Genomic DNA, 25,084 nt, shown 5'->3' with positions numbered 1-25,084 from the left:
TCCCTCAATGTCCCAAACCCACCCCGCCCTGGCAAAGTAGCCTGGCTATGTCTTATGCAATTATATTCAAATCCTACTCAAATATAATCTGCGTTGCTGCCCTTTTTTGGGACCCGACACTCATATGATCTCTGTTCCTGCTGGAACTATAGTCATATCTGATTTCCTGCAGTTTCCTCTGTCCCAATGCTGCATTTTCCTCTTGCACTTCAACTGTTTGTTGTAATTACAAAGAACTGGTGAGATTGAGGCACCCCCGGGTTAGGGGCTGTAAGTAACAGAACATGATCCACACTCATTCTTCATTTGAGTAACTGGCATGCCCAGAGCAAGAAATATCAATTTTTTAAAGAATCTCTTAATTCTGCAGTAGATAAAATTTCTTTTAGAATATACATGAGGAGGAACAAAATTATGACAGATTCCATTCCCCTAGAGTACCAAGAAGAATCTGTGAGGTTTTGTTTTGGGAAAAGGCCTGGAAGATATCAATGAGAAATCCTGCAATTTAAAGCACGTCCAGTTTTCCTTCCAATGCTCAAGTGACAACAGAATGACAAAAGCAAACTTCAGTCCATTTTTCTCAACCCAGCAGGACAACTGCTCCCCAGGAAAGGAATTATCATCATGAATCAACTGCAAAACACACAACCATTTTAACTGACTGAAATAAGCAGCATTCATGCTGAAATGCGAGGTCACCCCAGACACTTGAAATCAAAGAATATAGATGAAGAGAAAACTCCAATCCCAGCTGGATTTGAAAAGAGTGGATAAATTGGGGAATTCCCGGAGGTCAACATTTGTGGTTTCTTTACAAATCTGAATGGATATAATTTTAGATCTAAATGGAAATCAACATATTGAAGATACGAAACAAGTCAGTCAATTCTAAGGTCCTAAAGATAAAAAGCAATCCACTCGAATTTGTGTCATACATTATTTGGTTGGAAATATTTTAAATCTTCTCTATACCTTTAAAAAATGTCTTAATTGCTTTGCTTTATAAAAATAAATGATCCCAGCTGAAAGCTCATCTCATCTCAATTAAGTCAATTTAAAGACAAAATTTTAGTTTATGCTATATATAGCTCTAAATTAACATAGGGCTCCAACCCCATGAAATAATAGGGATTCAAAGTTACCATGGATGAAAACCTATAACAGCGTCTGAATATCACTCTTCGTTTGCTTTTTTTTATCATTTAAAAAAATCTTTCTTTAATGTGTCATAAATCCATAAGACTCTTCATCTTGAATGGACCTTAAAAATCACATCATAGACAGTCTCTTCATTTAGAAATGATGAAATAATTGCAATGAAATGAAATTTAAGAGATTAAGTGACCTTAAAATGAAATTCATCATCAAACACCTAATTTAGAATCTGAAAATAACATATCATAGAACATATACAGGGCGAAACTCCCCTTCCTTACTCTCTCCAGGTTTCAGGCTATGTACTTATTGACCAAAGGAAGGCAGGGAAAAGGATAATCAAGATGCACAAATACTGAAATACCAAATCTCATAACCCACACAATATTAGAAGCCTCTATGACAAAGCTTTCGGGTTAATGTTAAGTCAATTAACTTGTCACTCTAAAGATATTTAAAAATAATAATGACAACACTTTGCAGAAATGGTTTTAAGCCCTCTGGCATTATCTGGGAAAATGACCATTTATGGCTCCATCCAATGTCAACAATTTTACATGCAGCATAAGACATAACAAAACAATTTTAAGCTCCATTGTTGAGTAGAGTGAATGTACCTCTCAGCCTTCAATGTGAAACTGCCATTCCTCTAAAACCTCTAACTTCTCCATCTGCCTCTTGGCCTCATTTATGTTGGAATAACAGCTTTCATGGCTTGGAGGGCTTCCATTACTGCTGCATAGTCATTGTGTTTCCTTGGAGTCCACTTCAGCAACTCCTGTTTATATACAAAAAAAAAACAAATCGCCCTTTGATCTTCAGCTATCTGGTACAACAGGTTCAGAATGACCAGGAAATAAGAACTGCAGAGATCATGAGAACCACTTTCAGAAGGGACATCACAAACTCCACTAAAATTCAGATCAAAAACGAAAGGTTGAATCAATGAATATGCGTTACCCTGACACACATTTTGCAGCTCCTTTAATTCTTTTGCCTTAAAATTATTTTGTTTTAAAAACTAAATTAGATTTCTCCTTTTGAATTGTCAAATATCTCACCTGCAGCATGTAATTTGTTTCCAAGATTGACCTCTGCTCCAACAGAAATAGAACTCTCTATGTCTTCCTAGAGTCTTAGCAGAATAGTAAGTCTTTAAACAAATGTCCCATAATTTCAAAAATAATTTCAATGCCTTATTTCCTAATACACTTTTGAGAAACTACAAAAACATGCCATAAGTAAAGCAAAATTTTTAAATAATGTCTTATACTCTAGCAAAACAAATAACTTACAAGTTCCATGATATTCCATCACTAATGGAGCAATTTATGCTATTTTCATCAATAACTTGGTTTCACTTTCTGCAATGAATGAATTGCCATAGGCCCCTCAATAGCTTTTTTTGTTGTTTTTTTGATTTGGGTTTTTTTTTTTTTTTGGCATTTTATGGTTTTTTTCCATTCAGGATATCAGAGCAAGCGTGATCTTTAATTTTTTAAGTATCTTAAAAGGTTTTGTTTGTTGTTTAGAAGCACAAAATTAAAATATTCACCCACTGTCTAGACAGTTGTGACCACATTGCTTTTTAATTAGTCATTTGTTTCTTTACTACAGTTGCCATCACCATGTAACTAACACAATTACAGAAATCCTGGGCAAGTCTTTAAAATAATTTTCTCAATTCTTAACATCTAGTGGGAAACTATGCAGTTGTTATACTCTCTTGAGGTCTATTACTATAGAAACTTCTGCCATAAACTTTTACCCTGCATTCAGTATGTTCACACTCTGCTCGGCAGAGCTAGCACCAGAAGAATACAAATTACATCACTCCCAAGACAAGATTTAAAAACTTATGTTGGATCACAAATCCATAAAAGAGATATGCTGGCTTCTCTAAAAATTCTAAAGTGCAGAAGTATTTGTAAATTATGTGAAGTGGTCAAGTCAGTGTGCAGACTGTGATTTGAGGTCCTATGGAACTGTGCCCAGTGCGTATCTGTGAAGTTGAGATATGAATGTAGACAATGTGAAATAGCAAGAAAAATGATTAGTAATAATCTTTTGTCAGTTACTTTCTATGAATGTTGTACTGGGTGGCCACACAGATATTCCACAAATATGATCGATAGATTGTTTAACACACAGCCTAACCCCTAATGTTTTTCTCTGAATAAATAAAACCAACCAAAATCAAAGAGACTATCAGCACAATGGTAGAACAACAAAAAAATTATCAACACCAACATACCTACTACACAAGTAAATAGTTTCTTCATGCTTCTTTGTGAAGATAATCATCCAAAGAAGGGGAAAGATGCATCTTTCCACTTCTCAAAGGAGCTCTAATTTGATCTTTTTCTTCCTAAGCAAGGATGTGTCCATTATTCTATCTGTTGAGAGGTCAGATCAGCCAACCTTATCTGGTGATCATCCCCATCCAGAAGTGATTTAGAACAACTAGTTAGCATGATATCCTTCTCTTAATATCACTATCCCTTCTGACTCTTAAAACAAATAAATGCCTGGGATTCCAAAATCAGGTCCAGGAATAGCTGACGTGATCTGAGTCACCACGTCGAGTCTGAAAGGACTCTCAGAAAGACAGGAATCACGTTTGCCCCAATCTTCCTGAACTGAAGACCATATTAAAGGTCTGCAGAACTGAAAATCCCCATGTTAGCTTCCCTCTGTGGCCTAACCAAGCAATTTTAACTTGCTTTTTAATAAGGAGAAATTGTTTTCAAAGAAATTTTACACAAAAACCCAATTATGCAACTCATGGAAGTTGTAGTTAAAAAAATGTATTTTAAGTTCAAATTACTTACATTTGTTTCTCAAAAAGTAAATCAATAAGAACACCAGTTAATATGTGCCTAACATACTGAAATATTTTAAAAATTTAGAGAGCAAGCAGTAGTTAATCTATTAAGATAAATCAGAATCAAATATATATGAACAATAATAGCTAACATATACAGAGTACATGCTGTGCTAAATGATTTGCATAAAAGGTTAATTACTATTTTATGTAATACATTTTCCATATGTGTGTGTATACATATATGTACATACACACATACGCAGACATACACATCCATTATACACATCCTTGCAGACATACGCTACAATTTCATCATCATTATTTCTGCTTCATTAATAAAAACCCAAGGCTTTAAGAAGTTAGATTATGTGTTCAGTCACACTGCTAGTAAGCAGAATACTTAGGATCTGAACTCAGAGCTCCTGTGTTCAACCACCAACCCAAACTGCTGTTGTAGTTCCAAGAAGCACCATTTCCAGAATTGCTATTCTAATCTATTCACATATTCTTACAGTACAAGCATAAATAGCACATTAAAATATGTTTTTCACAATAACACTTTTAGTCATTGTAATGAGGCAATGGCCTATGACCATTAACGCGTCCAGAGGCAGTACTTGCTTAGCATGGTCGTTCTACATCCTACCATTTATTGTCCCATGTGACCCACAACATTCCCTATAATACTGATTCAAAAACCAAATTGTGAAATTATGTAACTCACTTTAAGTTCATTAGCATTAAGAAGACACCAGTGTAAGGGGAAGTCAAAAAATACAATAGTAGATTTACTTAAGATAACCAACCCTGTACATAATATACAATATAAACTTGTCATAAAGTATTTAATGGGATCTATCTTGAAACTAATGCATTTTCTCTAAATAAAACTCAAACGGATAAGTTTTCTACAAAGAGCACTAAAAGTCTCTTTTCCTAAAAGATTTGTTTCCTAATCCATATATATGTGATGAAATAGCTATTTTCCCTAGTAACTATGATCTGCCTTTTCTTCAGAAAATCAGATTATTTAAAAGAAAAAAATTTTAAAGCAAAATATGCAGCAAAATATGCAGATACAAGGAAGATATTACAGTGAAATAAATGCATAAAATACCTTCAAAAGGAGAGGGTATTTGCAAATTCTTTGTATTGGTGTTACTAAATATCCTTCCAGGGGAACATCTGTATTCTTCCATCCTCCAAGTAGCATGCAGTTCTGAAATAAAAATAATTAATCACAAATTTTTAAAGCTGAAACCATGAAATTTTCTATCATAAAATTTTCTGCCAAAAACTTGTGAAAACCTGTCTTTATACCTTCTTTCTCTGAGATGAGCCTGTGAAATCACAAAGAACATTTACAGAAGACAAAGAGAAGTATTTTCATATCATGTTAGTTACAGAAACCAAAATATGTTTTAAATACATACCTTTAAAATAAATTGTTATGTACTATCCTCTGAAGTCTGAAGAAAAAGAAATAGGATAGAGATGGAGGAATAAATGATGGGTAGGTGGATGGATGAATGGATGGATGGACAGATGGGTGGATGAATGGACTGATGGATAAATAAATAATAGACACAAAGATAAATAGATCAATCCTGCATATAAAGGGAGTTGTGTTGTAGCTGAATTGTGGTGTTGTGCTGTGTTGTAAAGAGCAGGGCCTGGGAACAACTGGGTTCTATACATCCTCACCACTGATTAGTGATGTAACTTTGGGTTGATTTCAGAATGCCAGTTCTCATCCCTGTGAAATTGTCATGTTTTAACCAAGTGATTGCTAAGTCACTTTTAGCTATAATACCCCACCAGTGACAATGGCCAGCCAGTCTCTGAGAAGGAGGTCAGATATGATCACCAGAGAAGCAAGATGAATGGAGAAATCTCAAAAGCAGCAATCAGAATAAGATGAAATAGAAGAGAAAATCAACTCTGATTTTTAAAAAAAATTAAAAACAATAAATAAATAAATAAATAATTTTTTTAAAAAGCCTATATCCTCTGAAGCATCTGGTCTTTATTTTATAGTTTAAGTATCAATTTAAAAAAGAAAAAGATTAGAAACTTGTGCCAAATCCTTTTCCTACAATGCCTATCAGAGTAGCTGGCAAAAAGAAAGTAGTCGATAAATATGTAATAAATGGAGAAAAGGGCTCCTCAAATATCATACTGATAATTTAGCAACCTTTATACCAGCATTTTACAAGGGTTTAGACTACTGTCCTACATTCATTGAAAAGAGAGGAAGAGAGACCAAGAGCTGAGCAGGAAAGGATGAAAAAGAACAGACTGGGGGTAGCAGTATATGCCCCCCACCCCCGACTGTCGTGAGCAACTTGGCTTTAGCCAAATGTATTCAAGTCAGCAAAACTAACATCATGCCTTTAACTTCACCCAGACACTTTAGAAGACAGGGGAGCAAATAAGTGTTCTGACTCAAGCATGCTCTTTGAGGGTTTCAGCCCCCATTGCAATCAGTTTACCAAAATATTTTTTTCCAACCCCGCACGGTGTTGTTCCCAGAGGAACTGTATGAAACACAATTATGTACATCTCACTGTATTTCCAGTGATGTTTCAGCATCCCTACATACTTTAGCGACCCTTATAAACACAGCCACCCCTTTCCCTAGCCCTGGGTTGAAGTACCCTAAGAAATTCATGACTGCTTAACACACTGTTATTTTCTTGTCTAATAGGACTGTACAGATCATGAACTGTCTTCATAATAGCAGAGGTGGGTTGTCACTTTAGACTGGTTTATGAAAGCCAACTCTCTCTCTGTGCATCCAGAAAGAATATCTTCTTTTTTTTTTTTTTAAAGATTTTATTTATTTGACAGAGATCACAAGTAGGCAGAGAGGCAGGCAGAAAGAGGAGGAAGCAGGCTCCCTGCTGAGCAGAGAGCCCGATGCGGGGCTTGATCCCAGGACCCTGGGATCACGACTGAGCTGAAGGCAGAGGTTTAACCCACTGAGCCACCCAGGCGCCCTCAGAAAGAATATCTTCTAAATGAGCTCCCAGAGATCTCCCTGATGATGAAAACGGTGGCGGCATATCCAAGTACCCAAATAATACCATTACCAAATCTGTAAACTCTTACCTGTCTTCCCAAGGGTGACTGTTATTATCCCCCATTTTATGGAGATGGAAAATGACACCAGCGATATAATGAATTTCTTTAAGTCATTCAGGTAATTAGAGGTCACTTAGTACCAGAGCAGGAATTATAAAAGCCAGGTTTCCTACCAGACTGTGCTGCAGGATCATCTAAAAACCAGCACTCTTTGGACTTGACTGGCATGGCTTGACGTAATTCAGTCAATAAACTAGATCAGGGGATCAAAGAGTCAACTGTGTTGAGAACAGACCGGATTCACTGAGACAATGAAACTCTAACACCTCTTAAAAAGCCCTAAAGTTTTAGTGGCATAGAAGCCTCTTCTGGCTGTGGCAGAGAAAAGGGATCAGTAAATCCTCCTCCTAAAAAAAAAAAACTGTAACCTCAGCAAAATTGTCAAAAATATCAACTTCAGGGCTCTGGAAATCAACTAAAGTCAAACAAAAAACTGGGAAGTGTTTATTCATGAAAAACTGCTGAAATTTCAGGTAAGAAAGGTGGGAGTCTATAGCATTCTCACAAGAGCTTCTCCCACCTTCCCCCTGCCTCTTCATGCCCCTACCCTCCTCAGCTCACCCTGCACAGTGCCCCTATCAAAATTGTGCTTCCACAGTGGCTCCCCTGCAATAACCCCATCACAGGGGCCCTGACATAGTGATAGACCCTGAAAACCTGCTTTCAGGTGGGGCTGCAGAGAGTAAATATCTCACTCCTGAGGGCATTGTCAATAAAGTTAGCACACTCTATAAGAAAAATGGAGAATACCCTCAATTCGGTTGGCCTGAATTGGAGCAGATATCAGGCTGTGCATCTGTAGAAAAGACCCAAGGGGGAAGGGGTGTCCCCATGGAAAGAAAAACCTAGATCTGACTTGAAAACTGCCTACCCTTTGAATGTCTCCCCCACCCTCCCAAAGTAACACATAGATCCACAGACAAGATGATTAATGATGTTTGGTCACCTTTGGCAAACCACTGACAGAACTAAGTTAAGCAGTTACTGGAGTGACCCCCTAAAAAGAGAGGCTAAATTATAAAACAAAAAAATTGAGTAGAGATAGCAGCTGTACATACAAGAGTCACAGTTTCTTAAATCAAGTCCAGGAAAATTACAAACAAAACAAAACAACACAAACAAAAAGCAACAACCAACTTCAGGAAATAGACTTGATAAATTAAGATGAATATTGTTCTTACAGCAATCACCGCCCCCCCAAAAAATAGTTCAAAAAAAATCAACAGAGGAAATAAAACAGTACACTAAGGAAGGTAAAGGAGGAACAGAAGGACAACAAAAACACAGACAGAAAAAAAAAAAACAATAAAACGGTACCTGTCAATACAACAATATCAATAATTCAGTTAAAGATCAATGAATGGAACACTCCAATCAAAATTTAGAGATGATCAGGCTGGATAAAAAAGCAAGATCCATAATGATGTACTATAGTTGGCTAACTGAATTTAAATAAAATATATATATTTTTTAAAAAGGCAAGATCCAACTATATACTGTCTCCCAGGGACATGTTTTAGATTCAAAGACCTAAATAGTTTGTAAGTAAAATACTGGAAAAAGATACACAAGCAATACAAGAAGTCTCATGGCTATAATAATATCAGCCAAAAAAGACTTAATTTAAGAAAATAAATATCCTTAGGGACAAAGAAAAACATTTTATGATCAATAGAAATACAAATACAAGCACTTTCAATGAGTATATATTTAACAACAGAGCCCCAAAACATTATAAAACAAAACTGACCTAACATTTATAGAACATTTCACCCAACAGCTACAGAATATGCATAGTTTTTAAGCACACATGAAGCATACAGAGAGGGGGGAAAACAAAAAAAAAACCCAAAAAATTCCAGGACAGACCATATGCTAAACCATAAAAATGTCTTAATGAACTTATAAAGATTTAATGATTTAATTATGTTCTCTGACAAAAATGGAATTAAATTTTAAAAGTCAACTACAGGAAGAAATCAGGAAAATTCCAACCTTGGGAAATAAAATAACGGAATGTTAAAACTGATGATTCTAAAAGGTTACTACTGACAAGCTCAAAAGTTAACCGGCCAGAGATTTCTGGATGCTGGAAGAACACATGAAACTCCTAGGCCAGAGCTACAGGACTTTTTTTTTTCCTTAAAGCAAAAGCAGTAGCCAGAGTATCATTATTTGGGGGCCAGTTTGCCAAGGCTCAGTTCCCAAATCGCAACACAAGGAAGACCAGGTGGCCCATGCACATGGGACACCAGGAAAGGAGACCTGAGGCTAAGAACCATGCATCTTTCATGAGGGCAGCAGGCATTACTGCCCGCCACTTAAGAGGAAAAGAATATCTCTACCTTATGATATGAACATCCCTTATATCATGATATAAACATCCTTTAAAGATCAGCCAGAACAAAGGCGGTCAGTTCCTCCACTCAGAAAATGTACAGAGACACAGTCCCATGCAGAACTGCCTTCCCAGCCAAACTCTAAATAAAGAATAGACTATAGATATTATGAAGGAAACTAGACCTTTTCAATAACTGAATGAAACTGAAAACACATGTAAAATTTTATGGAATAAAACTAATGCAGTGTGTAGGACAAAATTCATAGCTTTAAACACCTACGTCGGAAAAAGCAAAAAGGTCCCAATAAAAACTCTTGACAAACTATGAATATAGTGGAACTTCTTCAACTGGAAGAGGACATCTGCGACAACAGGTAACATCAACTTCATGATGAAAAACTAATTGATTTCCCCCAAGATCAGAAACAAGGCAGGCTGCAAAGAAGACATCCAGATGGCCAACAGACACATGAAAAAGTGCTCCATATCACTTGGCATCAGGGAAATACAAATCAAAACCACAATGAGATATCACCTCACACCAGTCAGAATGGCTAAAATCAACAAGTCAGGAAATGACAGATGCTGGCGAAAATGCGGAGAAAGGGGAACCCTCTTACACTGTTGGTGGGAATGCAAGCTGGTGCAACCACTCTGGAAAACAGCATGGAGGTTCCTCACAATATTGAAAATCGAACTGCCCTATGACCCAGCAATTGCACTACTGGGTATTTACCCTAAAGATACAAATGTAGTGATCCGAAGGGGCAGGTGCACCCGAATGTTTATAGCAGCAATGTCCACAATAGCCAAACTATGGAAAGAACCTAGATGTCCATCAACAGATGAATGGATCAAGAAGAAGTGGTATATATACACAATGGAATACTATGCAGCCATCAAAAGAAACGAAATCTTGCCATTTGCGACAACATGGATGGAACTAGAGCGTATCATGCTTAGTGAAGTGTCAAGCAGAGAAAGACAACTATCATATGATCTCCCTGATATGAGGAAGTGGTGATGCAACATGGGGGCTTAAGTGGGTAGGAGAAGAATAAATGAAACAAGATGGGATTGGGAGGGAGATAAACCATTAATCTCACAAAACAAACTGAGTGTTGCTGGGGGGAGGGGGGTTGGGAGAAGAGCGGTGGGGTTATGGACATTGGGGAGGGTATATGCTTTGGTGAGTGCTGTGAAGTGTGTAAACCTGGAGATTCACAGACCATACATATATGTTTATAAAAAATAAAAAATTAAAAAAAAAAAGAAACAAGGCAGGCACATCTGTTCTTATCACTTCTATTCAATAGTAAACTGGTTCTAACCAGTGCAAAACCTGGGGGGGTCGGGGAGAGACATCTATATTGAAAAGGAAGTAACATAACTATCTTTACTCTCAGATGACTTCATTCTATATGTAAAGTGTCCTAAAGAATCTACCAAAAAACTACTAGAATTAATACATGAATTTAAAGCACATGATACAAAAAATATACAATAAATAAAAATAAATAAAAGTCAAATGTTTATATGGTAGCAATGAACAGTCCAAAAAATGATATTAAGATCATTCTGATCACAACAGCATCAAAGAGTAAAATACTTGGGGAAAAAATTAACAAAGTCAGTATAAAACCTGAATACAGACTTCTTAAATAAAATGAAAATACGTTCATAGGGAAAAAATTTAGTAAATCCTACTTCAACAAAATGTAAGAATTTTGATTTCCAAAAGATAACATTTTTAAACAAACCACACTGAGTAGAAATATTCACAAATTATATGTCAGATACAGAAGCTATATCCAAAATAAAGAACACTTATAGCTCAATATAAGATAAACATCTCAATTTTAAAATGGAACAAAAGATTTGAATAAGCATTTCAACAACTGGATATATGAATGTCTAATAAGAACACTGAAAGCATGCCTGATATCAATGGTCATGAGAAAAATAGAAATAAAAATCATCTTGAGATAAACTACACATCCACTAACCCAGCTATAATTGCAACTGGTAATACCATGTGTTTGCAAAGATATAAAGAAACTGCAAATGTACATTGCTGGTGTATATGGCACAGTCATTTTGGCAGTTTCTTAAATATACACTTACTATGACCTAGCAATTCCACTCTTAGCATCCATCCAAGAGAATGAAAATATCCACACAAAGACTTGTACATGAATGTTCATTGCAGCATCATTTATAAAACAGTTCAAACAGGACATTTCCTGACTTTTTCTATACTAATATCTCTCTCTGAAAAGATCTTCAAGGCCCATCATTAATCATACCTGCATGCTGACCAAAGTCCATACACAGGCAAATGGATAAATAAAATATGGTATAGCCATACAACAAATACTATCCAGCAATAAAAATGAATGGCATATGGATACATGTCACAATGGGGATGAACCTCAAAACATTTTACTCAGTAAAAGAAACCAGGTGTAAAATATTACATTGAAAGATTCCATTTGTAAGAACTATCCAGAAAAGGCAAACTACAGAGATCGAAAGTAAATCAATGATTGCCTAGAGTTTACAGGGGTTGTAGAGATGGGCCATGAGCAGGCATGAGGGACTTTTCAGGGTGCTAGAAATCTCTATAACTGGATACTGGGGATGATTCCTCCACTCCACAGTTGGCTAAATATTATTGAATTGTATGCTTACAATGTGGTCCTCACTGGCAATTAAATGGTCCAAATTACTACCAAAATATGTATTTCTTTGTGCTATCCTGAAAAAATTAAACATAGATTCTTATTCTTTCTGTGGAAAGTGAGTAAGAAATTTATGCAGGAGAAAGGTCAATCTTTAAATTTCTTTTCTACCATACCCAGGATCTCCTTCCTTGCTTCCTTCCTTCCTTCCTTCCTGACTGCCCCACTTACAGCTCTCTTAGCAAAAGCAAATGAACAGACGTTTCTGCAAAGAAGACATCCAGATGGCCAACAGACACATGAAAAAGTGCTCCATATCACTCGGCATCAGGGAAATACAAATCAAAACCACAATGAGATATCACCTCACACCAGTCAGAATGGCTAAAATCAACAAGTCAGGAAATGACAGATGCTGGCGAGGATGCGGAGAAAGGGGAACCCTCCTACACTGTTGGTGGGAATGCAAGCTGGTGCAACCCCTCTGGAAAACAGCATGGAGGTTCCTCAAAATGTTGAAAATAGAACTGCCCTATGACCCAGCAATTGCACTACTGGGAATTTACCCTAAAGATACAAACATAGTGATCCAAAGGGGCACGTGCACCCGAATGTTTATAGCAGCAATGTCCACAATATCCAAACTATGGAAAGAACCTAGATGTCCATCAACAGATGAATGGATCAAGAAGAAGTGGTATATATACACAATGGAATACTATGCAGCCATCAAAAGAAACGAAATCTTGCCATTTGCGACAACATGGATGGAACTAGAGCGTATCATGCTTAGCGAAATAAGTCAAGCGGAGAAAGACAACTATCATATGATCTCCCTGATATGAGGAAGTGGTAATGCAACATGGGGGCTTAAGTGGGTAGGAGAAGAATCCATGAAACAAGATGGGATAGGGAGGGAGACAAACCATAAGTGACTCTTAATCTCACGAAACAAACTGTGGGTTGCTGGGGGGAGGGGGGTTGGGAGAAGGGGGGTAGGGTTATGGACATTGGGGAGGGTATGTGCTTTTGGGTAAATTGGAAGGGGAGATGAACCATGAGAGACTATGGACTCTGAAAAACAGTCTGCGGGGTTTGAAGTGGTGGTGGGGTGGGAGGTTGGGGTACCAGGTGGTGGGTATTATAGAGGGCACAGCTTGCATGGAGCACTGGGTGTGGTGAAAAAATAATGAATACTGTTTTTCTGAAAATAAATAAATTGGAAAAAAAAATAAAAATTAATAAAAAAATTAAAAAAAAAAAAAAGCAAATGAAACCCTAGGGAGCTGAGGGATATAAAAGCGATGATGAACTCTGGCATAAATGTCTTCTCTCACTAAGAATCTGTGGTTCTCACAAACAATTCATAATTAGTCAAGAGAGGGCATTATCAGTGTTTGCCCATCCATGAGCTTCTGCCAACTCTCCCTTCTTACCATTAGAGTCCTTTGGGACTCTAGTCTCCTAGGCTGGACACATTTAAAGCATTGTCCCATGAGTACTTTTTACACCACACTGACGCTAGTCCTTGGTTCTTTAGAGAGCCTATCAACAAATCACAGTGTATGGTAACACTCATATATATACTTACCAAAAGAAATGTGCAGATCTTATTTTGTTAAGTTCAAGAAGCAATTTCTCTGCCTTCTCATGGTTACTACAATACTCATCATAGATATGAAACATGTCTTTTTGTGAATTTGAATAAGGATAAGTTAGAGAGAGTCATGGCAGTAGCTACTTGGAAAGATTAACCTGTGTGATGTTTGTGAACATACTTTATGTGTCCAAAGCATTTACTATATTTTGGGAGCTCTACTCTATCTATGTATGTATCTAAGCACACTTTATCAATTTTCTCTGATTCAAGAAGATTAATCTAGGAAAAAAAAGGTTATATTAACTAGACTCCAATATGATATACACAATACTAAGTAAATGAGCCAAATGGTAGTAAATTACAGAGAAGAGAGTACTTAGCTTTCCTGAGAGGGTTCAGATACAGCTTTAAAAAAAAAGTAGCATCTGAGCAAGGTTCAGAGAGACAAATCCATCATTCCCAGGCAGGGTGAGGGAAGAAAGCATTTTAGGAACAGGGAAAAGCATGTGCCTGATCATGCAGGAATAGAGAGACCTAGTACCCTGCAGTCCACATGCACCAGTCTGGATAGCTGTGTTTAGGAGGGACATGGACAAACAAGAGAATAGTCAGCAACAAGTGACTAAGATAATGATGGACTTTGGAGATTCTGCTCTGAGACTCTCTGTGATAAAGTATGAGAGGTCATTTCAAGTAGAATGATTTGTTTGTATAATAAAGTAAGGAAATGGTAGCTACTTTCAGACAACTGTCACAGTGTAATGGGAATTACAACACTGTGTAAAAGTGTTGTAACAACACTTACAACACTCCAAAACACAAAACTAAGACCACTGGGTGGAAATTGCAAGGGCAATCCATAATGGGCAGTGGTAGGCAGATTCAGGATTAACATAAAGATCTTCTAGTGTTTATAGCTCTCACTAAAAGTGATCAAGTAGGAACAAAATAAATAACCTTCGTATTTGCCACAGAAGGGGTACTTTCAAAAAGGGAGTAATTTCACCATCATGACCTCTAAGCATCCTTCCGTCATTAGATTTTTCTCTCAGTGGCTAGGATTATTATCTACCAAAGCAACTCCAATACGAGGAAGACACAGAAAATGTATTGATCAAATATTAGAACCAAAGTACACCCTCTGGAATTTCCATGACATTCATCTGGAAAACAACACTGAGTGCTATTTTATATAGCCAGCAAACAATATATTGAGTTACTTATTTCAAGAGATGGTATGACCCAGAATGAAATACGCTTCAGAAATAGTTTAGCTAATTCATGGATGACAGATTCATAGTGTGTTACTGAGGAAATGGATGTCAGAGTGCAAGATTCCCATGTGAGGCCCTGGACTAAGGCAGCAAATGCCCAGCTGGCAGAAGATGTGAATTCCTTCATGAAGTGGAACAGTCTGGATTAAGTGGACACAAACATGCATGGCTTCCACTCATACTCAAGGAAAGTATGGCTTGATCTTCCTACACCAAGGAGCCTCTCTTCATTTAATATTAAATACTTTTATGAAATATTTCCTAATTATAAAAAGAACATATGCAGCTCTGCCCAATCCATACAGAATTACAGACCCTGAAACTATATACTGTTACCTTTCTAAAGACTAAATAGAAATAAAAATAAACAAAAATTGACTTCTGTGACAAAATACTCATGCATTTTTAAGTAAAATATCAATTATATAGCATTTTGGTATAGAAAGGAATTCAGGTGGGTGTTCTGAAAATTAACATCAGTGGAATGCTATAAATAGCAGCACTATTTTTTTTTTTGCTATGAATGCCCTTCAGTTCCGAAAATAATTTTCATTTTATAGGTGACTTCTTACTTTATAAATCAATTGCACAAATAATTTCATCTATCCTGTCCAAAGAGACAGAAATGATTACACGAGCATGATGTGTAATTTGAAACAACTGAGGACTGACTGGTTATTCTTCTGCACCACTCAGTATGACCTTCTGAGAAACTACCGTTGAGAAACACTGAGACTCTGGCATCTGTGTACCTAGAGTGACATGGCTTGTTCACCCACAGGCTTGTCACCAGCCGATTAACAAGGGAACATTCTGACTCACAAAAGGCTCATCATGCCATTATAAGAGTAAGGATTTTCTGCCTCAAAAGGGAAATGCTCTATGTTTGGGAGAAACATAAAAATCCATTCATTATGAACAGCCTGAATATTCATTAGGATTCAAAGCTACAGAGGATGCGAAGAACTAACTTGTTGGGAAAAAGAAAAGGCTGTTTGTTCTTCACTGAATAAAATGGATGATGTGAGACCCTCACCCCTTTTCTGGCTCTCAGTGGAAGATTTCATTGGCCTTAAAAGACCCCAAACTTCCGGTGTCACATTTTACTTCTACACTGAGTTCTCACATGCTAGTGTGCCAAAAGCTAAACCTTAAAATCTGGGGGGGTGGGGCAGAGCTTCTAAAATAAACAGAAACTGATCTTACAAAGTGAAGAAAGAAGGTTCCCACTTCTTGTTGTGTGTTAGGTTCTGGATGCAGGCATTCTTCCAAGACTTTTTAAAATTCCTTAGGTACAGGATATCTTCAATGTTTCAGAACAGCATCTACAAATAAATATAGTAAGTGCAATAGTGAAGCAGGTCAAAAAAATGTCCATGAGAGGATGGTATGCTCTTTCCAAGCTAAAAATTTCAGGGCATGCTTATCCTTTCCACCCACCCAGAGGACAGAGGACCAATTTTGTCTGGACATCCTTTCTACTCCTACACAGCTCTGGGAACCAGGAACCCATTCCTGGCTCTTAGGAAAAGCCCAAGTGACTAAATCCAAGTGTGACAGTCCCCAACCCATTAGTGAGAATGGGCAGCAGGTAACAGAGTGCAGGCAGATTTGCTGGCAGGCTTTTGGGGACAAAGGCTTCTTTGGTCTCTGGAATGGCATCCTGAAATGGACAGCTTCCCCTCTTGAAAGGTGCTGTGTCTGGAAGTGACAGCTTGGACAGCTACAAGGTCATTTTGCAGGGATGAGAGGAGCCAGCCCTGGGGCAAAGTGGATAACCTGGATGGCAAAGTGAAGAGCTAGACAGAACCTGGCAATCTTATTGACCTCCCTGAGTCACAGTTCCTGAACCATCTCTTCTGTCTGGAGTCCCCATATGAGAGCTGAAGTATCTTCAAGTCATTGGAATAATAAGTGTCTTTTCTTGCGACCTAAAGCACACAAATTAAAATGCTCCCATGGTAAGGGAATTTGAAAGTTTGTGTATTTTTTAATTTATGAAAAAATAGTCAGAAGAGCCTATAAAAATCCTTGGGAATTTTCTTTTTTTTTCTTTCTTTCTTTTTTTTTTTTTTTTGTAAAATAAAACAACAAATCAGCACCAAAAATAAACATCAATAATAATTTAGGTAGCTTAAAAGAATAATAACAGTAGTGTAATTAATTTTCATTTACCTCCTCCCCCTTTACAAAACTTTTCATCATTTTCCTTACCTGCAGCCTAAAAGGAAAGGCTTATACATGTTTTTCTGAGTTGAAGACATTATGTAGACATTTTCTGCACCACAGAACCACCCAAATCATTTACTCTTTGGTGATCAAAGATTGGAAGTCACATTTGTCCACGTCTTGCCTTCCTAAGCCACCTGGCAATGCTCCCACTTAGGGCTCTGTTCCCCCCTGCTCACAGACACTGAGGTTCTTGGTTGGGGGTTTGTTTTTCTTCCTCTTTTCAAACACTGTCCAAAGGCCTCAGCAAAAAATTGTTCCATGTCTTCTACGCCATCCTCATCACTCTCTCTTTCTTTTCCCAAAACCTCTATCCCTTTATGTCAGGGTCGCCCACACAAGGGACTGGTGCAGTACTTATAGTGGAACTGAGGAGAAGCTGAAAAGCCTAGAGTAACATCCCACAGAATTTTAACTAAAATTTTAACTAAATTTTTTTAAAATTTTTTATTTATTTTTCTTCTTCAATTTATTTATTTTCAGAAAAACAGTATTCATTATCTTTTCACCACATCCAGTGCTCCATGCAAGCTGTGCCCTCTATAATACCCACACCTGGTACCCCAACCTCCCACCTCCCCGCCACTTCATTCCCTCAGACTGTTTTTCAGAGTCCATAGTCTCTCATGGTTCACCTCCCCTTGCAATTTACCCAAATTCCCTACTCCTCTCTAACACCCCTTGTCCTCCATGCTATTTGTTATGCCCCACAAATAAGTGAAACCATATGATAATTGACTCTCTCTTCTTGACTGATTTCACTCAGCATAATCTCTTCCAGTCCCGTCCATGTTGCTACAAAAGTTGGGTATTCATCCTTTCTGATGGAGGCATAATACTCCATAGTGTATATGGACCACATCTTCCTTATCCATTCATCCGTTGAAGGGCATCTTGGTTCTTTCCATAGTTTGGCGACCGTGGCCATTGCTGCTATAAACATTGGGGTACAGATGGCCCTTTTTTTCACGACATCTGTGTCTTTGGGGTAAATACCCAGGAGTGCAATTGCAGGGTCGTAGGGAAGCTCTATTTTTAATTTCTTGAGGAATCTCCACATGGTTCTCCAAAGAGGCTGCAACAACTTGCATTCCCACCAACAGTGGAAGAGGGTTCCCCTTTCTCCACATCCTCTCCAACACATGTTGTTTCCTGTTTTGTTAATTTTGGCCATTGTAACTGGTGTAAGGTGATATCTCAATGTGGTTTTAATTTGAATCTCCCTAAGGGCTAATGATGATGAGCATTTTTTCATGTGTCTGATAGCCATTTGTATGTCTTGATTGGAGAAGTGTCTGTTCATATCTTCTGCCCATTTTTTGATGTGTTTGTCTGTTTCGTGTGGGTTGAGTTTGAGGAGTTCATTATAGATCCTGGATATCAACCTTTTGTCTGTACTGTCATTTGCAAATATCTTCTCCCATTCCGTGGGTTGCCTCTTTGTTTTGTTGACTGTTTCCTTTGCTGTGCAGAAGCTTTTGATTTTGATGAAGTCCCAGAAGTTTACTTTCGCTTTTGTTTCCTTTGCCTTTTGAGACATATCTTGAAAGAAGTTGCTGTGGCTGATATCAAAGAGATTTCTGCCTATGTTCTCCTCTAAGAGTCTGATGGATTCCTGTCTCACGTTGAGGTCTTTTATCCATTTTGAGTTGATCTTTGTGTACGGTGTAAGAGAATGGTCGAGTTTCATTCTTCTACATATAGCTGTCCAGTTTTCCCAGCACCATTTATTGAAGGGACTGTCTTTTTTCCACTGTATATTTTTTCCTGTTTTTTCAAAGATTAATTGACCATAGAGTTGAGAGTCCATATCTGGGCTCTCTACTCTGTTCCACTGGTCTATGTGTCTGTTTTTATGCCAGTGCCATGCTGTCTTGGTGATCACAGCTTTGTAATAAAGCTTGAAATCAGGTAAGGTGATGCCGCCAGCTTTATTTTTGTTTTTCAACATTTCCTTAGCGATTCGGGGTCTCTTCTGATTCCATACAAATTTTAGGATTATTTGCTCCAGCTCTTTGAAGAATGCCAGTGGAATTTTGATCGGAATGGCATTAAAAGTATAGATTGCTCTAGGCAGTATAGACATTTTAACAAGGTTTATTCTTCCGATCCAAGAACATGGAATGGTCTTCCATCTATTTGTGTCTTCTTCAGTTTCTTTCATGAATGTTCTGTAGTTCCTCAAGTACAGATCCTTTACCACTTTAGTTAGGTTTATTCCAAGGTATCTTATGGTTCTTGGTGCTATAGTAAATGGAATCGATTCTCTAATTTCCCTTTCTGTATTTTCATTGTTAGTGTATAAGAAAGCCACTGATTTCTGCACATTGACTTTGTATCCTGCCACGTTGCTGAATTGCTGTATGAGTTCTAGTAGTTTGGGGGTGGAGTCTTTTGGGTTTTCCATATAAAGAATCATGTCATCTGCGAAGAGAGAGAGTTTAACTTCTTTATTACCAATTTGGATACCTTTTATTTCTCTCTGTTGTCTGATTGCTGTTGCTAGGACTTCTAATACTATGTTGAACAAGAGTGGTGAAAGTGGGCATCCTTGTCTTGTTCCTGATCTCAATGGGAAGGCTGCAAGCTTATTCCCATTGAGGATGATATTTGCTGTGGGTCTTTCATAGATAGATTTGATGAGCTTCAGGAATGTTCCCTCTATCCCTATATGTTGAAGCGTTTTAATCAGAAATGGATGCTGGATTTTGTCAAATGTTTTTTCCGCATCAATTGAGAGGACCATGTGGTTCTTCTCTCTTCTCATATTAACTTGTTGTATCACATTGATGGATTTGCGAATCTTGAACCATCCTTGTCGCCCAGGGTGAATCCCACCTGATCATGGTGGATAATCTTTTTAATGTGCTGTTGGATCCTGGTGGCTAGGATCTTGTTGAGAATCTTAGCATCCATATTCATCAGTGATATTGGTCTGAAATTCTCTTTTTTGGTAGGGTCCTTGCCTGGTTTGGGGATCAGGGTAATGCTGGCTTCATAGAAAGAGTCTGGAAGTTTTCCTTCTGCTTCAATTTTTTGAAACAGCTTCAGGAGAATAGGTGTTATTTCTTCTTGGAAGGTTTGGTAGAATTCCCCAGGGAATCCGTCAGGTCCTGGGCTCTTGTTTTTTGGGAGGTTTTTGATCACTGATTCAATCTCGTTATTAGATATCGGTCTATTCAGGTTGTCAATTTCTTCCTGGTTCAATGTTGGTAGTTTATATTTTTCCAGGAATGCATCCATTTCATCTAGGTTGCTAAGCTTATTGGCATATAACTGTTCGTAATAATTTCTGATGATTGTTTCTACTTCCTTGGCGTTAGTTGTGATCTCTCCCTTTTCATTCATAATTTTATGAATTTGGGCTTTCTCTCTTTTCTTTTGGATTAGTGTAGCCAGTGGCTTATCGGTCTTATTGATTCTTTCAAACAACCAGCTTCTAGTTTCATTGATACATTCTACTGTATCTCTGGTTTCTCCCTCATTGATCTCAGCTCTAATCTTGATGATTTCCCTTCTTATGTGTGGAGTTGGTTTGATTTGTTGTTGATCCTCCAGTTCTTTAAGGTGTAGAGACAGCTGGTGTGTTCTGGATTTTTCAATTCTTTTGAGCGAGGCTTGGATGGCTATGTATTTTCCCCTTAGGACCGCCTTTGCTGTATCCCATAGGTTTTGGACCGAAGTGTCTTCATTCTCATTGGTTTCCATGAATTGTTTCAGTTCTTCTTTGATCTCCTGGTTGATCCAAGCATTCTTAAGCAAGGTGGTCTTTAGCTTCCAGGTGTTTGAGTTCCTTAGGAAATTTTCCTTGTGATTGAGCTCCAGTTTCAAAGCATTGTGATCTGAGAATATGCAGGGAATAATCTCAGTCTTTTGGTATCGGTTGAGTCCTGATTTGTCACCCAGTATGTGGTCTATTCTGGAGAAGGTTCCGTGTGCACTTGAGAAGAATGAGTATTCTATTGTTTTAGGGTGGAATGTTCTGTATATATCTATGAGGTCCATCTGGTCCAATGTGTCATTCAATGCTCTTGTTTTTTTATTGATTTTGTGCTTCAATGATCTGTCTAATTCTGAGAGAGGCGTGTTAAGATCTCCTACGATTAGTGTATTCATATCAATATGACTCTTTATCTTGATTAACAGTTTTCTTAAGTAGTTGGCTGCTCCCATATTGGGAGCATAGATATTTACAATTGTTAGATCATCTTGGTGGATAGTCCCTTTAAGGATTATGTAGTGTCCTTCTGTATCTCTGACTACAGTCTTTAGTTTGAAGTCTAATTTATCTGATATGAGAATCGCTACCCCAGCCTTCTTTTGAGTCCCGTTGGCATGAAAGATGCTTCTCCATCCCTTCACTTTCAGTCTGCCTGTATCTTTAGGTTCAAAATGGGTCTCTTGTAGACAGCATATGGATGGGTCCTGTTGTTTTATCCAATCTGCAACCCTGTGCCGTTTTATGGGTGCATTTAGGCCATTCACATTGAGAGTGATTATTGATAGATACGTTTTTATTGACATCGAGTTACCTTTGAAGTCTTTCTTTCTGTAGACTGTCTCTATATTTCTGTTCAATGCTATTCTTGGGATTTTTCCTCCTTTATAGAACCCCCCTTAATATTTCCTGCAGTGTCGGCTTGGTGGTTGCATAGTCTTTTAAGGCTTGCCGGTCTTGGAAACTCTTTATCTCTCCATCCATTTTGAATGTCAGTCTTGCTGGATAAAGTATTCTTGGCTGCATGTTCTTCTCATTTAGTGCCCTGAATATATCTTGCTAGCCTCTTCTGGCTTGCCAGGTCTCTGTGGACAGGTCCGACGTTATTCTGATGGGCTTCCCTCTGTAAGTAAGGAGCCTCTTTGCCCTGGCAGCTTTCAAGAGATTATACCTACAATTATAATTACTCAATTTGACTATCAGGTGTCGTGGTGTTTTTTTGGAATGTATAATCTTTGGTGGAGACCGTTCAGCCTCTAGTACAGGAACGCTGGTTTCATTCGCGAGATTCGAGAAGTTTTCATGAAGGACTTGTTCCACGATATCTTGTAGACTTCTTTCTTTCTCCTCCCCTTCAGGGATTCCAATAATTCTGACGTTGGAACGCTTCATGGCATCATTTATTTCCCTGATTCTGCTTTCGTGGGATCTAAGCTGTTTGTTCCAGGCTTCCTCCTGATCCTTTCTCTCTATCTGTTTGTCTTCCAGATCACTAATTCTATCTTCTGTCTCAGTTACCCTAGCTTTGAGAGAGTTTAGATTAGATTGGAACTCATTGAGAGCATTGTGGACCTCCTCCCTGATAGCTTTAAGCTCCGCCCTAAAATTGTGAACATCCTGTCTGGTCGCTTTCAGTTCAGCCCTAATCAATTCTGTTTGGTCATCCATGGCTTTCTCCAACCTAGCTATTGCCTGGATAATTGTTAGCCTGAATTCTCTTTCCGACATATTGTCTATGTTGATAGCCCTTAGCTCTGTTGCAGAAGGTCCATCCTCTGTATTTTTCTTCTGTTGGGCATTCCTCCTCCTAGTCATTTTGGTGGGAGAAGACTGAACAGATGTAGCTGGATGTATCAACTCTGGTGCAGTCAAGGTGCACCCTGGAACACTTCTGAGCAATCAGGATTTCCCACCCAAAAAAGAGACAATAGAAAAGAAAAAGAGGAAAAGAAGAAAAAGAAAAACAAAAAAGAAAAAAGAGAGAGAGAGTGAGACAGGAAAGAAAGGGAAGATGAAAGAGAAGGTTCAGCCCAGATGGGCCCCAAGGTAGGATTTATGAAGTAGACAAACAAAAAGAGATAAAAAGACTGATACAATTATATGGCAAGAGAAAAAAAGAAAATATATATATATATATATGCAAATAAAGAAAGAACCTCGTCAAAAAGAACCACAAGTGTAAAATTTATATGCTATCAGGACAAACACAAAAAACACAGAAACACTGGTGGACGAAGATGGGAGAGTTCTTATAAATTCTCAGTGTGTGCGAGGAAGGTTGTTTTGATTCTTCCTGGATGTATCTTTATATCTTTGTTAAAGGACTCAACTTTCCTAAGAGAAAGGGGATTAAAAATTGGTTTACCTATAGGGGTAGTATTGATTGGGGAAAGGGGATTACTTTGAATTTAACTCTATATGAATATTAGAGGATAAAAATAAAAAGGAATACACTAGACTAAACTAAACTAAAATTTTTTTAAAAAAAGGAATTCAAAAAATAAAAATGCAAAAGAAAAACATAGGTGTATGTATCAAAAAGTTCAGGTTAGAAAGGTATTATGGAATTTGATGTACTATACAGCTCACTGTGATGGTAAATAGGTTAAAAAAATTACCTATGTGTAAAAAAATATATATATATGAACCGGAATAGTGGAAACGAGTGAACAATACAAGTTTTCCTATGAAGTAGTGGTGGTTCTCTTGTAGTCCTTTTTTTTTTTTCTTTCTCGGTTTGTTTTCTGGGGGAGGGGCCTGCCACGTGGGTTGTCAGTCAATGATGTTTCCTGAGTTGAGTCCCCCCCACCCCCCTCAAGGGGGTGGGCTCTGGGGAAACTGGTTTTTTTCAGGCTTTTGTTCTCTGGCGTTTTTTTTGCTTGTTCACTTTTGTCCCTCTCACCTTGACCGCCTTTGATGGTTTTTGTAGTATTAGAAGAAATCAAACCGCACCCTGATCTCCGTCTCGGAGAGAAGCCTCAGTCTGGGTGCAGAAGCTGAATAAATTCCCCCTTGGCCGCTGGCAGAGCAGGTTCCAAGGTGCAGACCCTGGGGGCACAGGATCTTTTGCTCGTCCCCAAAGTCGAGGCAGTGGCAGCTGTCTGGGAGCTCCCGACCACCAGAGAGGTTCCAAGCAGCAATGGCACACTGAGATTTTGCCGCCGGCCCGGGCTGGGAGTGCCCAGCTTGCGCGCACCTCTTTTCAGAGGCGGCTATGGGTCGGGCGCGCGTCTGGGGCACTGAGAACGGGGCGCGGCTCCGTGAGCCCCAGACTGGGCTTTTGCGCACCTCTGTCCGGGGAAGAGTTGCGCGCGAGCGCAGCTTAGGCTTTGAAACAATGGCGCGGGTCTAGGAGCACCGGCTGGGCCTCAGTAATTCAGGGGAGCGAGAGGGACATGCGCGCGTATCTCAAGCTTTGTGGTAGGGCTAGTGCGCATACCACAGACCAGAGTGGCTCCCATCCCCTCACAGGAGCTGGAACCCACGCGCTCTGGGGCGTGCTGGCGGCTTAGGGACCAGGAGCTGGTTTCACCGCCGCACTCTCTCTGCCTCAGCGCCGGGGAGGCAGTCTGGGACCAGGGACTTAAGCCCCTGTCCCTAGCCGCCCCGATTCCCACAATTTCCCCCCACAATCCTTTGCTCTTTTGGAGTGCTTTCAACCAGTCTCTGAGTTACTGCTGGTCCCCAGACGCAGGGCACTCTCGCTTGTATTGGGGTATTACTTTCCCACCAGTCGCCACTGGTGGCTCCCTCCCCCTTTTGTTTATCTTCTGGTATCAGTCCGCCGTTCCCATACCGCTTTACCTGCTCACTGGCGTCTTCTGCCCCTGTAGAGATCCAGACGTGTATAATTCTGATCTCAGGCTGATTTCATGGGTGATCGGAGTTCTTTGGTAGGTAATCAGCTCACTTTGGGGTACCAGCTGAAAAGACGCCTCTTCCTACTACCCCGCCATCTTGTCCCCCAAATTTTAACTAAATTTTAACTAAAAGGGAATGTGTGCTTGGGTTGAGGGCCGACTGTGCCTCCTCACCTTCACTGTTTCTTCTGTTACATTTTTATCAATTTTTGATGCTGCACACTGGTTCATTTGGTGTAAGAATACCAGCAT

The 25,084-nt window shown here is 38.7% G+C and overlaps 1 pseudogene; it reads right to left on the bottom strand.

Moving 5' to 3' along the window:
- Positions 1 to 1,778: 1,778 nt before the first annotated feature.
- Positions 1,779 to 25,084, bottom strand: LOC122905338 (annotated as a pseudogene).

This window comes from Neovison vison, chromosome 4, assembly GCF_020171115.1.
Source record: "Neovison vison isolate M4711 chromosome 4, ASM_NN_V1, whole genome shotgun sequence".
NCBI lineage: Eukaryota > Metazoa > Chordata > Mammalia > Carnivora > Mustelidae > Neogale > Neogale vison.
The sequence above is the reverse complement of the archived record's forward strand: the minus strand, read 5'-3'. Positions and strand labels throughout refer to the sequence as shown.